This window comes from Varroa destructor, unplaced genomic scaffold (genome assembly GCF_002443255.2).
Source record: "Varroa destructor unplaced genomic scaffold, Vdes_3.0 BEIS01000007.1, whole genome shotgun sequence".
Classification (NCBI taxonomy): Eukaryota; Metazoa; Arthropoda; class Arachnida; order Mesostigmata; family Varroidae; genus Varroa; species Varroa destructor.
In genome coordinates, this window is record NW_019211460.1 from 9991400 (window position 1) to 10007974 (window position 16575).

General features: G+C 40.2%; 1 long non-coding RNA gene across 1 annotated transcript in view; it reads left to right on the plus strand.

Moving 5' to 3' along the window:
• The window catches only part of LOC147754289 (uncharacterized), a 119243-nt gene extending 102899 nt beyond the window's left edge, over positions 1–16344 (plus strand). Inside the window, exons 6-10 of the long non-coding RNA XR_015316795.1 lie at positions 2609–2765; positions 4080–4378; positions 9786–9953; positions 10684–10929; positions 12984–16344. This is a non-coding gene — a long non-coding RNA (uncharacterized LOC147754289). The remainder of the gene's footprint in view (positions 1–2608; positions 2766–4079; positions 4379–9785; positions 9954–10683; positions 10930–12983) is intronic.
• The last annotated feature ends 231 nt before the right edge of the window (positions 16345–16575 follow it).

Here is a 16575-nt window from a genome sequence, read left to right on the forward strand (position 1 = left end):
AACGCGCGACGGGGTGCTGGTGCGGTCAGATACGGCTTAGCCTAGCAAGCAGGAGTAGCTGTGCTTGGCATTGGTGAAGCTCCACTAGGCACGCGACGTACCTTTTTGCCCGACAGCAGCACGAAGGTTTCGCTAACGAGTTCCACTCTGCCCTGGGGCCTGTTTGTTCGTCGCCAGCGCATGAGCGCTAATGGAAGAACGGGGTAACGTTGCAGTTAGGAATGGAAGGAACTGCCGCAGCTGCCTTTGCTTTAGACGATGGCCAGTATTATCCCCGGCCACGCTTGCCGTCGTCACTGGATGTAGAAGCCGGCTCCACTACTGCCGCTACTCGCGATGATATCGTTATGGCGGTCGATATACTTTTGGACCCTAGGCTGACACGCGTCGGATATCGCCACTGCCATCGCTACTGCCACGGTCGTCGAATGTGAAAATGCGAATGCGAAAGGAGAGACAGCAGCGTAGGACAGCGGAACAAAAGCCAGCGCCCTCTACGCTCCCATGTACACAAGAGATGCCTGCTTGTGTGTGTGGGCATGCGCATTTATGTACACCGATGTATATATATATATATATAAAAATTGTTCGTAGAATATAGCGAAGACACTGACGCTTGCTCGGTGCTAGATACGGCTGAACATACATTGAGACGAGAACGAAGTGGCGCCACGGATCCGTTCGGTTAGTCCCCGCTCTTGGATTTCTCCAATACACGGCGAGCTAAGCGAAGGGTAGTTTCAGGAAAGCGAACATGTTTAAACAGAGACGCACAGCGGTTTGCCGGGACGGTGCATGAGATTACGGCTCGTATAGACGAATTTCTGGATAGGGGTGTATTGGAATGGCAATTACGATCAGGGATATAGCAGGTTTCAATCTAGGGTAGATTTTAATGTTAGAGATGCCGAAACGGCTCAGTGAAATGCCCGTGTCAGAGTATAAGCATTGCGCAATTGCACGTGGAACATCGAAGTAGAGCTACGTAGAAAAATTCTCATATTTTTGGAGCTTAAAAGCTCTACAACGCGTACAATTGGACAATTCAACCAACTGCTGGCACCTTTCTAATATAAAGCTTTTACGATAATTTCACCTAGCTTTACATATACAACAGTTGACCTGCTTATCAGTTTCGTCCCCGTTGAATTGGTTGTGGTTAATACAAAAGTAGAACCTTACTTTTACTGTATCACCGTTGGCACTCCTGTCATAGCCAAATAACGGTTTACTAACGAGCTCCAAAACTTGGTGTCGTCGTGAATGTCGTTTATGCACAATGTCTGCTCCGTCGCGGTGTGTCGCATGGCGGCGTGACGCCGGTATCGGCTAGCATTACGGTAGAAGGGTAAAGCGCCAGTTGGACAAAGACGCCGCCTGCCACGAAGGGTTAAGAAGCTAAGACGAATGCGTCACAGTCGAACGCAAAAAGGAAAGAGAGAAAAACCTGGAAATCGATTACACGCCTCAGTGGCTTCATACGCTACAAACCTTTCGGTGTGTTGAGTAAAGCGGCAGGGGACTCCGCAGAGATAACTGTGTAGAAGGGTTATGTTCCTGAGTTTGCTACTACACGCCACACGGGACACAGGCCGATGTTTCCTCTTCTCGTCACAAAACTCTTCGTAGCGACCATATTGCGACACCGTGCCATCAGACTATGCCATTTACTTGGCTTTCGCTTTCCTCTTTGCCTTCTTTGTGCCCGGCCCCATTTCTGATCAAGCAAGGTCTGGTACAACCGAGACTTTCTTGTTGGCTGTAAATAGAGGCGTCTACTGATGTCAAACTTAAAGCTGTCACTGGTGAGGTGTTGGTGGTAACGCGTGCGCGGTCGACGCCGCCCTCGAACTGGCTGGTGAAGTGATCGAAAAATCATGTGGCTTTTGTCGTAGCTACTGTCGCAGCGCTTTCGGGTAGTAGTTGAACAAAAGGGGTACGACTTAGAGAAGGCGGCACAAAAAAGACGCAAGGCGGCTAAAGACAGAGAGTGAGAAGACGCCCCTTGTATTTTGAGGAGAGTGGGCCCTTAGTGAGCTCTGTCACTAGAAGTCTGACTATGGTAAACTGCTGCATCTAAGCAACAAAAGAAAGAGACCCTATGTAAATGGTAAACGGGCAGAGAGATGTTAGAGTTTACTTTGTAATAGTAACCCTTCATATTTCCACTTCGGTTCACTTGCTGCTACCCCGTGATCAGCTGAAGGGCAGAAAATAGGAAAAGCCTGCCAGCTGATCTCTATTAGAATCCACAGTGGCAGCCTGTCAATAAACTTAGCTGATCACTAGATGAGTACAAGCCTTCGAAGCTGCCAGTTGGCCTTGATATCCAGCAGTTCGTACTTATTTACAACAAACTAGATCGCATGTAAGGGGATAAAAAGAAATCTAAATCTGTGTGACTTTTCATTAAAAAATAAGGCAAATAATGCATGATCCCTGAAATTGCTAGATGACTACTTTACGGTGAAAAATTATTCAATTTGAAAAATATTATCAAAGCAAATTAGTATGGAAAGCATTAAGCAAATTAAAGTTTCAACACATAGTTTTCTTTCGGTCAACCGCTATAGTTACCTGGACTCCTTTATTCTCTCTGGTTTTGTAGGTCACCGTGAGCGACGGGTTTCTTTTGCCATTCATAAGTGGGACAACCCTTCCTGTATTTCCGGGCAAACCAGCGGCTACAGCGAAGTTTTGGTCCTAGCTTTCAAGTTGATCAAGACAAGTTCACTTCTCTTTTCGGTTTGATGCACTCTGGAACGGTATGACAGTGTGGCCTTAAAGCTATGTGTTGAGGTGGTGTGGTAGAGAAGGCTGATCATGGCAAAAGGAATACTAACCGGGCGGGTGTCGCATGGTCAGACGCCATCTTGAGTTCTCCAATAGTCACATTGTTGATGCTCGTTGATTACTTCATGGCCTGACTGATGCGTAGTACTTCAAATATGCGACTAAGATCGCTTGCCCTCCACGTCGTTGATAGATAGAGAACAGACGAGTACACAGACGCACATTAACTTCCAGGCCTAGTTGACTCGAGGTGAGCTAACCTTGTGTTTCGCTCTCCTTCAATGGATATGGCCGGTCTGACTGTATTCAAACACTCGGTCCGGAGGAACAGGTCTTCTCCAGTTCCTTCCTGTTTACGATAAGACCAGACCTGACTAACAAGAAGATAGGTACGATACAAGCCTAAAGTAAGGGTGATATTGAACATAACACTCGAAATATTTAAATTAGTTATGATGCAAGCTGGAGATGTATTGAAAGGAACCCAGCTGGATAAATTTGTCTTTGGACACACGCATCTCTAGCTAAATAGATAGCTAGAAAGAATCCAATAACAAATCGCATGTTGATGTCCTATTGTTTTTCAGGCAAAGCTCAACTAGTAAGGGCAACTAATTTCCGGAATTTCGAGTATTCAGTACGACATACTCTTACGTTCTATGTGGTCTATGTGTCCTTTACGTCGTAGTAAATGAGCTTTATCGTAACACGATTAATGAAAAACCGTCACAAAGATATTACTTTCATTACATGATACGTATTTGAGTTTTTATTGATTTGTACCGGTGATAACTTTACGTGACAACGTGAACTACTAGCTAACACATAAGACGTTATTTCAAAATTTTTGCTTCGTTACTATCGATTAAAGCATCATAACAACAACTACGGAGGGTCAAATAAAACTACACACTAACCTACTACCTAGGTAATACACCTATCTCTTCACAAATTTTTACCCATTTTCGAAATGTTTGTTCGCTCATTCGAATAACCTATCTGTAACAGACCCTGTTCATTTTATTCCCATTGCAGCGATCTTATATTTTGTAATTTTTTGTTTTTATCGCACAGGTTAAGGCTTAGCGTTCGCTTAAAAATGATCCTTAAAGCCTTATTCCCCTCAGTTATTTATTCACGTCATTTATAGTCTACTTGTGGTAAAGCCGTGCGATCGAGGTCAGTTATTCCCAGAAGTAGTAAATGTTTAACCAGGTAAAAAAAGAAAGGGTTAAATAATTATTTATATGCAAAATAATGAGTTGCGCTTTATACTTAACATGCAGACACGCTGATCCGACGTGAACGAAGGTACGAATATGCAGATGGACTCGGAATTTCGACCTTAAGCCGCCGAAGGAAAAGCCACATAAATTCTAATGTCATTTCTACAAACTGTCTCCTGTGATAACTATGAATACTCCCGGAGAACAATCATACTTCTATCGGATAAAGGCTCACTCCGGTAATATCGTCGCCACAATGAATGGCACAAGGAAGAACGAAGATGCAGTACAAACTTGTGGTAACGCACACACATGTGACATGCGTATACACAGACCGCAGCAAATGTTCCTCAACACCTGTGAGTTTGCTTTAGATCAATATATCGAATTGATTTTGGTATGTTGATTATGTAGAAAACACAACAGGTTGAGAATAAGGACATCGAAAATTCTCACAAGTAAGTTTAAGCGGTTGCACACTTCTGCTATGGTTTATGCCACAAGGTAGTTTTACTCCAAAAAACAGACCTGAAAAATTTAGCTCGGAAAAATCACCTAAGCACATCGAAAATAATCTAGAAATGCAGACTAGTAATTAACTTCCGCTTTTTGGTACTTAGTATTCTAGTTCTTGTTTCTCTTTAACTTGACGCACGTTAAACGTATGCCATTCTACGTCTCAAAAACTTTAAATACTGGACATGTTTCGCGGTGGAACATATACTTCTTCTTATCAACTTTTATGTCTAACGGCTGGGCGTGAATAGACAAGCGATACCTTAAAGATGATCGGTGACTACTGGCGTGCACGCGATGTGTGCGGTAGTCTTAATAAAGTTAAGATTTAAAATACTTCCGCTAAAATTTACCGGATTATTCCTTTTTTAGCCAACCTGAAAAGTGCCGTAAACCTTTAAAGATATTTATTTACGGAGAGTTTACTCGAAGCTAAACGTCGTAAATAAACGTGTCGACAAAGGCGATCGACTTGTCCATAGAGAACACGAGTGAATATCAAGGGTTTAAGGAACCTCAGAAATCGTCTCACCTATCGGACCCTCCCCAGCAGAGATATAGTAATTTGCACGTTGAAGAAGTCCAACTGTGTTGTATTTTTTTCCATGTTGACATTGATTGGATAAATCTTGAAAAAAGGCTAGAAAAAAATAAAAGCCTCTGAAACGCGATTTAAATCAGCAATTTGATGAACTTCTTCTTGTTTTGTCCATGCGCAGGAGGATATTTGTAACATCCTCGTTTTTCTTCTGATATGGTATCCTTTAAGCTATCCTAACAATTATAGCTATAATCTACAGTTTACTAACTTAGTTTTTCATTAGCGACGTATATTTACTTCGATAGAGCGTTGTATTTTGTAGATGTATCGAACAACGTTATTAATACATTTCTTAAGGTATAGCTAACGTGTCGTATCCGGTAATATGCGGAAATGACCCTAAATTCGTTTGATTCCCATCAGTCGATCGTTTAGGTCGAGACACTCTGAGGTCAACTTGACTGTTTTCGTAACAAAAGTATTAGGCTACAAAAACGCTAAAGGTTTGTATGATTTGTCAACCTTTCGGAAAGCTAACCTCTTACAGACCGTGTATCTTTCTATTTAAGATGTTACATTTTAGTAGTTCATATGTATCCCGTGGTTCTGCTGGCCGTAGTTATATAAATCAACTGTTTTGTTAAATTGCACACACTATACAATTTATGTACGAATACAAACATGGTAAAATCCTATTTTTGAAGAAGGATCTTTATTGAAGAAGTGAACACCAAGAGCTTTTATGCTCGGTGTCGCCGTTCGAGATTCGATCACACTTCCGTTTTACAATTCCTTTACAACAGGATTATTAGTCCGTTATTCCAGCACGAAATGCAGGGTGCTTATTCCCGGTTTCGAACCTACACAACCCTAGTGTTCTAAAGATTACGTTACCCACTATTCTATCATGGGGAAATAGTGCGAAAATACGGATCTACTATCCAGCTATGGCAAAATCCTCATGCTGAGCAATTTAGTCAGTTCACCCTGGATGACTGCAGAAACCTATAATGCACCCTCTTTCTAGACAGCCTCAAGCAAAATGAAAACTTATCTAACCTAACTCACCCGACCTGTCGTCACCACACCTCAGTATAGAACGAGCCATTTGTACAATCACTGTCTGATGTCATTTCTGTTCTATTGGGGACAAGTAAAAAAACGCTAGTTAAAAAACCTCCGCGCTACGATTGGAAGCACAGAGAGTTGCACAAAGGGCTTCGCTTTGTCAGTCTGGGAATGAATGGTCGGAATGCAAGGTGACGACCGGAATTACTCTCATAATCACTCCGTAAGAATTACGCGGGAAAGTTGTTGAGAAACAGCGGTTCCCGACTGTAAAGAGGGTAAGTGTAAAGGAGGCATGGGCGAGCCAACTATATGTCTCACACTTTGGGTTGCCGAAAGAATAGGCACATAATGGCGAGGAGGGGCAGCGAAATCATACGATAAAATAATATCTTTCTGATAGGAGCCTTCAGGCGTGACCGGTAGTTTAAGCTGAAGCCGGCGGCACCTACGGCCTGTACCCTGACAATTATTGAATAAAGTAAACTTCCACCGGCGGAACGGCACAGAAACTGCAGGTCCGTTGAACGTGATAGCTTAGTGGGTAATATATTTGTCTGTTAAGTTTAGGAACACGTTCCAGTTCGAACGTAGACCACAACGTTCGAACTGGAAGCTAGGTCTGATGGAATGCCTAACGACGATAACAACGTAAAAATCCTTAAAACGTAATCTGCATAAGGGGGTTATAAAATTACTAGATGGTGCCATACATAAAGAAGGCCTTTTTAGATGAGGGTTAAATCAACAGGGGAAATAGAGACGGGAAAGGCAACATAGCTTTGGTATTTAGCGTTTAGTATTTGTCGCTCACGTTATGCCGGACCGCTATCCATGCCGGCATCTACGCGTACTGAATTTAGTGTGCGATATTTGAGGATATACTGTATTTCACACGTAGATTTTAATTCTTGTAATACATCTTTGAATGCTTGAATAAACCTTCCGATAAAATTATTATAGATCGTCTTTAAACTATTATAACTTTTGATATTTGTATCCGTTTCGAAAACGACGTCAGGCTACTTAGTATAAACGAGTGCGTTTTTACGTCTCGTTTCGATCCATAGAGTGTACCGATGGACAGAATTCCAGGATAGCCGTAAGAATATAATAATAATATGAACTCTTCAGAGCACCTAAAAATTTCTTGTAGGGTGTTTCCTGAAATCACATAAGTGTTAATATTTAAAGTTACAGTAAACTTTTTTTTCTTCTAAAGTAAAGAGGTCTTGCTTTTCGATACATTTAATTTATGTTCGTCTTATTTTATATTTAGGTTCGATTTACCATGCCCTTTTTTAAGGGCCCTCGATTCTCCTGACAGCAATGCTAATTTGGCAAGATTGAAATTTTCTGGCAAATTCGCCAGATCGTAGCGAAAGTTAGTAGGACAATTCCGAATTCAATTTCGTCAGCTTGAAATATTACAATATAAATTAGTCTGAGTATTAATTTCCTACTGAATTACCAATGACAATTATATTTAGCTATAAATAGGAAAATATATATGTAGTAACGCCTACAAATATTGTGGCTTTCATATAGTTATATGTATCGTACTCAAAATCGTTGATGAATTGTAACATTCGTTGTACTTATGGACGCGTTTTGGTGTCTCATGGAACGTATCTTATCGTGATATTAGTGCGCAATAAACTTTGAAAATATATATTGGATTCGTTCGTAGGTAGGGGGCTTCTATTGCGGAAGGCAACGCCCGTTTATGGAAACGGGCTAACATTTGCCTACGTGAAGACCTCGGGAAACCGGCTATAGAGGACTTTACACGTTGGTAAGGAACGGAGCCTTATGGACGGGCAAAGGAGGCAAAATATGCTCACTTATCAAAGCAGCAATACTATGCACATTTATTAGCCTGGAAGGAGTAGCAAGTATGAAAACCGCTGTCGATAAGTAGTAGCGGAAATCCCAGCCTAAAATTCCAACATACCTGATAGGGTTACTGGCTGGTTGACCTATATGAGAAGGTAGAAACTCGACGCGGGAAAAATAGGCAACAGCCATGTAGAATGTCCATGTATCACGGCATTAAAATGTTAATAGAACTTATATATATTATATACAAAAAATTCGTAAATGAGCCAGAATAGAAAGAGCTGGGGTCATACTGCTCTAAATATAAGCTTTGCTAGCCACTATGTAGGAATCGCAAAGTAACGACGATTAGACTAACCGACGACGGCAGCAAAAAAGAGAGATCTCCGATAAAACTAGGCTTTTTCACATCTTGAAAACAAGTAGACTGAGACGCATCTTGCATATTCTGTCTATGGAGAACAGTGTGTTCAACATAAACAGGACATCCGCAGAAACTCTATGGGTCCTTGAGTCGCAGAGCGTTGTTTTAGGTAATATCAGTTATACATTAGCAAGATCAGGTAATATCAAATAGTCGCTTGCCTATGCAGCTAGTACATAACACGGCATCGGTAACAGCAGCGCCATGTAAACTAGAGGGAGACCTTGACTTGGAACATCTATCCCTCTAGGCCTTCTTCTGGATGCGGCAATAATTGCAGAGCACTCAAATGCTACCTAACCTGCTATTTACTCGTCTCTAGAAGATATGTCCCCAAACACTCAACATCATAGAACAACAAAAATTAGTTTTGACCAAGTACTTTGTGTCGATGGCCCTAGAGGCAAACAGAGTAGTATGAATTTCGTCCTATTGGCACTAACAATAAGACCAAATTTTCTAAAAGCTTTAACAGTCTCTTATATATCACATGTGACGTCCGGGATTTGAAAGGCTAAATACGGAAAAGACATGGCAATGTTTTTCGGGTAAGCGATGGTTTTCGATACGCGATTGGCTTGGAAACGGTGTTCACACAAATGTAGTGCCTGAAAACCGAACTAGGGAGTTTTTTTTTATTTTAGCTTCTTTCTCTATATTTCGAGTTTCACGTGCGGTATCGCCGACAGACATTCCATTGGGCGCCGAGTTCCCAGCTCGAAACAAACGGTCTATGCTCTGGCTGGAGCCTAAACCACAAGGTGTCCCTAAGATTATCAAACAAATGTGGCAAAGCTATCACGGGGACTGTCCCCCAATTGAACTCCCTATTATTGATATTAACTCTCTATCGAATTGAACCCCAATTGAATTAACTGCCTGTCGTCTTCTTCTTAATTGAGCCAATTAGTGGTGATAGGTGTGCACCTTAGACATAGTATTTAACAGAAAGATCAGGTGACCTGAGCATCCTTTTCTCACAGGAAAACATAATAAAAGATTCGCTTTTTTTTTCCTTCTCTTCGATATCTACTCATGGACAAACGTTATTTTGCCTCAAAAAAGTTGCCCACTATGTTATATTCAAACGATTTCACACAAATAATAATTTTTTCTTTTTTGATTACTAATCCCAGCAGCAATTCAGTACCAAAAAATACGTACAACTTGGTGGCAATTAAAACTAATCAGCGGTGTCATCTTCGAAAAATTGCCTAAGTTTCAGCCCACTCTTCTAGCTATTTTCTTCTGCTTTAATAAACGCGCGTGGCAAATGCATACATATCTAGGTTTTTGTATACATGGAAAAGTTATAGTTACCATTTTGTCATACTGCCCCTATTAACCTTCTGCGCTTTTGGTCTCTGTTTAATGTCAGTGCTTGAAATAGCACAGTAAGCGACTATCGAGCGCTCGACAAACTTAATTTGTGTACCTCCTGGGAGAAGACATGCTTCCACGGAGACCCTGTAGGCCCGTTGGACTGGAAAATTAAATAAGATACCGGAAAGCACGGTGCGTTTAGCCCATCCCATCGTCAAAACAGGTTTGCAGGTTTAAAATGGACTACTTAAAAATGCAAACTTAATTACTATGAGAATGGTTCCTGTAAAGACTTTACGTCGAAGAAGGCGTTGTTCTTGCTGTGGCGTGTACGAGGTTGTGAAGATGCCCGGCAAAACGTATGCAGCAACATTTACAGTAATGGTCTCAGGTGCAACTGATATTTCGTATACCACCTTGCACAAGGGTGAATCAAAGGCACGGCACCTTCTGGTGGAGTTTACGTAACGTAACACAATTTGAAGAAAAAACTTTGAAAAAAGCGCGCGAGTTGACTCGAAAATTTTGTCCTCGAACCGCCGCGAGTCCTCTTATAAGACGAATGGGTGTCTCGTCTTGCGCAAACGCGTAACTACTAATTATTAACGTAGCAATCGTTATTATTACGGCAACAAATGCCTTCTTGTAACTCGTCTTGTCATTGTGTTTTAACATGTATAGCTGTCTTAAACTAAACTGCAACCATCAGTACGTTCACGGTCTCAAAACATTTTTTTAATATGCAAAAGTACGTTATGCTTAAGTCGAGATGACAAAGTCGTTATTTACCGTATTTGAGCTAGTATGTGGTGTTTTCCAGCTTTCTGCTATCCAGACTGGTTATACGTTGTCTTGCGCATTACGACCCTGTAATGTCCTCCTAGGTAAATCAGTGCATTCATTCATGTTACAAAATTCAACTGTATAATGTCAATTCATGCACCTTCCTTCAGGTATAGTGAGCGTACTCTCGTTGAGTATACGGACACACTGGTCTACGTACTGCACTCTCACCACATACCTGATCGCTGGGCTTGTTCTACCCGTTGACGTCAGATCTAAAGTTTACTTCATGGATGGGTGTTTATTACTCTGCTGCACATGGGGATAGCAGCGAGCAAAAATCCGTCATGAAAGGCATAGCGACTTAAGTGTGAGTGAAAAGCCAAGTGGAAGAATTGGCAGTCACAGCTGAAAGGGTAGGTCCGCGTTTGCAGAGCAATCTTCAACAATTTATATCTAAGATTAGATGGCCAAATCAGAGCCCCCTTGAAAGCACAACCGCTCTTCCGAGACCAGATTCTCCTTCGCCCGTTTCAAACAGATTTTCCTCTTTGGGGCTTTTTTCTTTTACGAAGCTTTTTCTATACCGCGGTAGATCTACTATTAGTACAACCTTGTAGACGTACTAATGCATTTTACGTCTCCATTAAACATCTTTCAAATGGGCCAATGTTCCTTTTATGTCTATATGTAACAATATGGTTCATATTAGTTTTTGTGCTGATAAATACAGCGTCGCTTAAATGTTTGCTTGAGTTCTACATATGTGTATTCGACCGGCAGCAATAGAACATAGTAAGCTTAGATGAGAAATTATATGTGAAACAATTGTGTGCTCCCGCTTCAACAAATAGAGGTTTTTTCGAATGCCTTATGAGACAGAAAATGTCGTCTTTTCTATTGCCAGTATAGGAATTGTTTGCAAATATTTATCTTTATTTATTTACATTTACATATAAATACATAAATTTACATTTACTAACGCTATATCGCAGCTAAGACTATTGGTGTCATATCATAAAAAACGTTATTTATTCTTGCAAGATTACCAACAGTAAAAAGTGAGGTGTTGACTCAGTTATTTGGCCGACACGTCAGTAAACCCAATGAAGTTCCTCATTGGGTCAGTTCTCAATATTATCATACAGTCACATAATAATCGTTTGCCAGCATAGGTCCAACAACACAATGCGTAATTAGTACCTCAAAGAAAGAAGGCACCGTACTTTACTCGCTCATTTCCCTTCGTTTAGCATTCGAAAAACGGTTACCTTCTTTAAGTAGGCGGCTTGGTAGTTACTATTATTGTTTTTAAATGTTCTATTATTATTATTCTCTCCCTTAAACGACACCCCGATCCAGCTCTTGAATTACGTACACTATAAACAGGGCTGATAAAATGACTACTAATCATCCCCTAGGCCTGTAATCTGTATTGGTTAGCCGCACGCGGAAGAAACGTTTATTTCCCTTAAAACCATCGGCCCCTTCTTGTTGTCGCCGGAATACCGATTGCTAACAACAATAGATATTTGATTATCGATTACACATATATGCAAATATGTATAAAAAATGAAGGCAACTAAAAAAGTCAAACGTACTTTTCGCAGAACAAATTTAAACTTTAGGGATTTGACAATGACAGTAACCAAACGATCCATCCCCCTAAGAAAATCAGACGGCCATAAAGCTGTAGCCTGTGCACATGGTACCGTCGGTTTCTATTAAACAAATAAGCCCCCTCCTCATCCATAGATATTAAGCAAGTGGGCGCATATTTTATGTACTCAAAATATACGCCACGTTCCTTCCCCGCTGTTAATAAATGATTGAATGAAATAAATATCGCTAATAGTGACGTTCTTCAACAATAATAATATTACTATATTCATAATATTACTATATTCTATTTATTTAAAACTAGGTTAGGTGCATCTGGTCGCCTCAGCGACTAATCCAGTTCTCAATTATATTTACCGTTGAGCTTCGAACGACAAAACTGTTCAAACTGATCAAAACAAAAAAGAAAGCCCAAAAATTCACGGGGAGTAATTTTATAAACGTAACAAGATTTATACGCAAAGCGTGTTTTAAATCATTCCTTATACTTGCTTTAATATTAACGCGTATATCTTAATAATAACTTACAAATAGATATTAAATAATAAATTAGACCACTACCAGCGATGTTAAACGAATAAAGTTTGACTAAGTGTAATGATGTATTACTAAATAGCAACGAATGTTTGATTCCGATCAAAGGTTGTTTTTTTTTTTCTTTTCCATTTAGTCGTACTTTTCAATGTTTTACACTTCATCGACGGAATTCTCTGATGGATCGATTGGCCTTCACGGTTGAACGTGAATATTTCACCGATGTTTCGTTTGAAGTAACCTGGGGATAAATTCCTTTATATAACATTTCCGAACAGACCATTACTATTATTATTACTGCTGTTTTCAATTTCAGCTGGAAATGACGGAAGTCTAAAGTGGCAACGCTGGATGCAGACGCCGACTGGGCAGTCCCGCGCGGGGCTGTATCAATATCATACAAGTTGCATGAATCTTGTTGGTCCTACGCATTGCTTTGTTATTCGTCGTCTATGTCCTGGATTGTTGGTAGATCTACCTGCCGACTGGCTTCGGAAAAACTGCCACACAGTAATAAGGGGCAAAGTTTGTATGTGTTCGGACAACTTCATAAACATGGAACGTCTGCCTGATGCTCGATTCACGGTCTGGCCACAGTATGATGCGAAATTTTCAAATACCCCTTTACCTAATTGTTAAGTAATTGTCAGGTGCGTTTAGTTAGTAATCTGGAAAATTTTGGCATTTATTTATTTATTATCACGTTGTTGATTGCAGACATCTTACTGGTGCCGTATGGATAAAAAATTTATTGCTACTAATTTTAGCACACGGGAAAACAGGAAATTTTCTACATGCACTTTTAACGAAGGCAGCGGCTTTAGCACAATAATATATTATATTTTCTTGATGTTATCGGCCGCTAATTTTGTACACATGTTCCCTTTCAATTAAACCTCAATCTCCCATGGCCCTAGTTAGACAAATAAAGTGACATTTATCATTTTTCCAAGATATTGACTGTTAGCTTTATCGATTTTTTTTACTATCGTTTCATTTCTTATCGTACAATTGTATGTGATTTTGTTAGCCGCTTCTGCTGCTGTTGGGCCAGCCGTCCTAAGCAGCTACCAGGAGAATGATATTAACTACCGTAACTATTTGCATGTGTACTAATAGCCATGGGTTTATTTTAAAAAAAAAAAAAACAGCAAAAGCGTTCGTATGTAGTGCGCTATAAGAGGAACGCAGAACCGAACTTTCACTACGTAGTTTCTAGAAAAATTGATTGATATTATCAGGTACGATATAGTGAACTCTAGGTTAATAGCCAACTGTTGCACAGCGTCGATGTTACTACTATGAATAGTAGACTATCGTACGAATATAGGCTATTAAACCATTATATACGGGTCCACTGTCATCCACTTGTCTCTTTTGCAGCCCTTAAAACACCAAATGGGACGCATTCTGATATACTAAGTTTTAGGCCACTCGACTAGGGAACTGGAATATACGTTTAAATGAAATGGCATCCAAAACGTCTGCCAACGAGTCAACATGAATTGTTCTATTTACTCGAAAATTTCGTAGGCTGACGTTCAACAACAGAGAGAACAAGCCGGATTTCTTCATCGGAAGGGTAGAAAAACAATGGCACAAAGCGGGTGTTAAAGGCTGCGTTGTATCTATTCGGGTGTGAGCTGGCTGGCTGGCTGGCTATGTGGAACGTTAGACCTACAATCGTCAGGTCTAGGTTTCGACCTTAGGGAATTTTTCAAACTAATGAAGTAGCCAATATCAGCCTATCGTACAGTTACATTTGATCAGCATACATCTTTGCCCATAATATAATCCAAACTGGTTCCATCTATATTGTCCACTGTAGAAGTAGTGCAACAATAAAGTTTCAATCTTTACAAAAAAAAATCCTTTGAACAGAATAGAGCTTCTCTAGATAGCATTGACTCTAAAACGTCTACCACAATAGCCTATTTGAACACAAGATACAGCCCTCTTATTCTACTAACTACCTGAGTATTAAAAGTATGTAAAATGCGCAAAGAAAAAATGTTCTGCCTATTGAACTACTTTTATAGAAAATAAAATTGGCTTTTTTTTATCCCTTTTTCACTACAGCGCTGTATATTATGGCTTCCGGAACTATATATTTTCTATGCAAAAAGCTTGATATAATTGTTTCAGTGTTACACATGTTGATGCCGATTAACCTTTACTCCCCAACCTGTGTGGTAAACTAACCCCATATGGATAAATGTAGTTGTCCAGCGAGATCATTTTGCGTTACTTGTTAAATATATAGATGCGTAGATGATCGTAAGATGTCGGCCTGAAAAAAAATACGATTTAGGCACAAAACTGTAAATATAGACGTTCCATTATCTGCAATATTGCCAGCAATTTAGATCGCATTCTAATTGCGTCTTTCGTTCGCACAAAAGTTGCTCTGGTGGATTACATTACTCCGCATTAGCGAGAATCTTATTCAAACGTATAGCTTACGTATCCCATATAGGCTAGTCAGAAATTTCCGAGTGTATAGCACGGCTTGAATCAGGCGGAGGGCAAAAAAAAAAACGCCGAAGGTTGAGTCAGCCGATAGTGTCATCGACTTTTAGCGAACCGATACGATCGGCCTTTCTCAATATTGGACTAACCGGTCTCGGCTGCACCAACTGATTAATGAGCTTTAAAGTAACTTTCCTAAAAGTCGAGAATATTCTTTTGATTATCAGAAAGTGAAGGCTAAGAACGGCAGCTTCTCTTTTCGAAATACCCGCATACAACGAGTTCGCTCTTGTGATAGGTCGGAGACGCCAGCTGGAACCCACATATGTACTCTCCCTATAGTATCTGAATATCGGATCTATAACGATTAACTCATAGGAAATATACGAGCATTATTTGCTATTTATAGGGACCTGTATCTACTCATTTGTATTGCATGCTACGAGTATTTAAACGACTGAAAAGGCATTCGGTAACTGATCAGGCTATAATCTATAAATGGTCTTTCCGAACGATTTGCCGAAATATAATTTCCGTGCCGTTCAGCGTCGACGTAGTGAAACATCGGGCTGGCCTACTGACATGTGGACGGCGGCTAGATGCACACAATCCATATGCAAAGACTAAATGACACGTTCCAGCAAAAGGATAAACCGTCACCATCAAAGTTTCGTTTCAATCTACTATCTAATTTGTCGTAGATACTCCTGAAGTTCTGAAGTACTCTATGTAATCGATAGCTAATTAAATGTCCTGCTTTGAACTTATGAAGCGGATTAACATTTTTTTTTGCCGGAAGCTGTAACTGCAAACATATCATGGTTAGAATAATTTGATTTGTCTGCTACGTAATGTTTTGAAGGAGCATAATAAAGTTAATTTCAAAGCTGTACTACATCCCAGAACAAGTTCGAAATCACAACTTATAACTAATCAAGTGAGTAATAAACGTCAAAGTTACTTACATCAGCTAGCTCTGCTTTTATATTAATCTATACAGTAACAAACAAAATTTCATAATTTTGTCGTCCAGCTAAATGCTGGATTAGTGCCGCGTTAGATTAGGAAGTAACGTATCTACGTGCTAATCCTGGATACACGCTGTGGTCTAGATTCAAACACAGACACGTGTTTTGTGCTGGAAGTCAACGGTATGACGAAATGTCTAGCGGCGATGCCGACCACGAAACTCGAAAAATACGGTGGTATTGCTTCCTTGTTGTTTCTTTCATGTATTTTAAAATAACTTTCTAAGCATGATACGGACATCCGGGTAGAGCATTGAAGACTATAATTGCCGTATTAATTTACCACACCCTTCCGTATGGTCCGTATTTGTCTAGATTAGAAGTAAACTTATTAGACCTTTTTCGATTAATAAATTGACATTATCTAAATTCCCAACCAATACCCGAACTGGACGTCTTAATATTGGACTC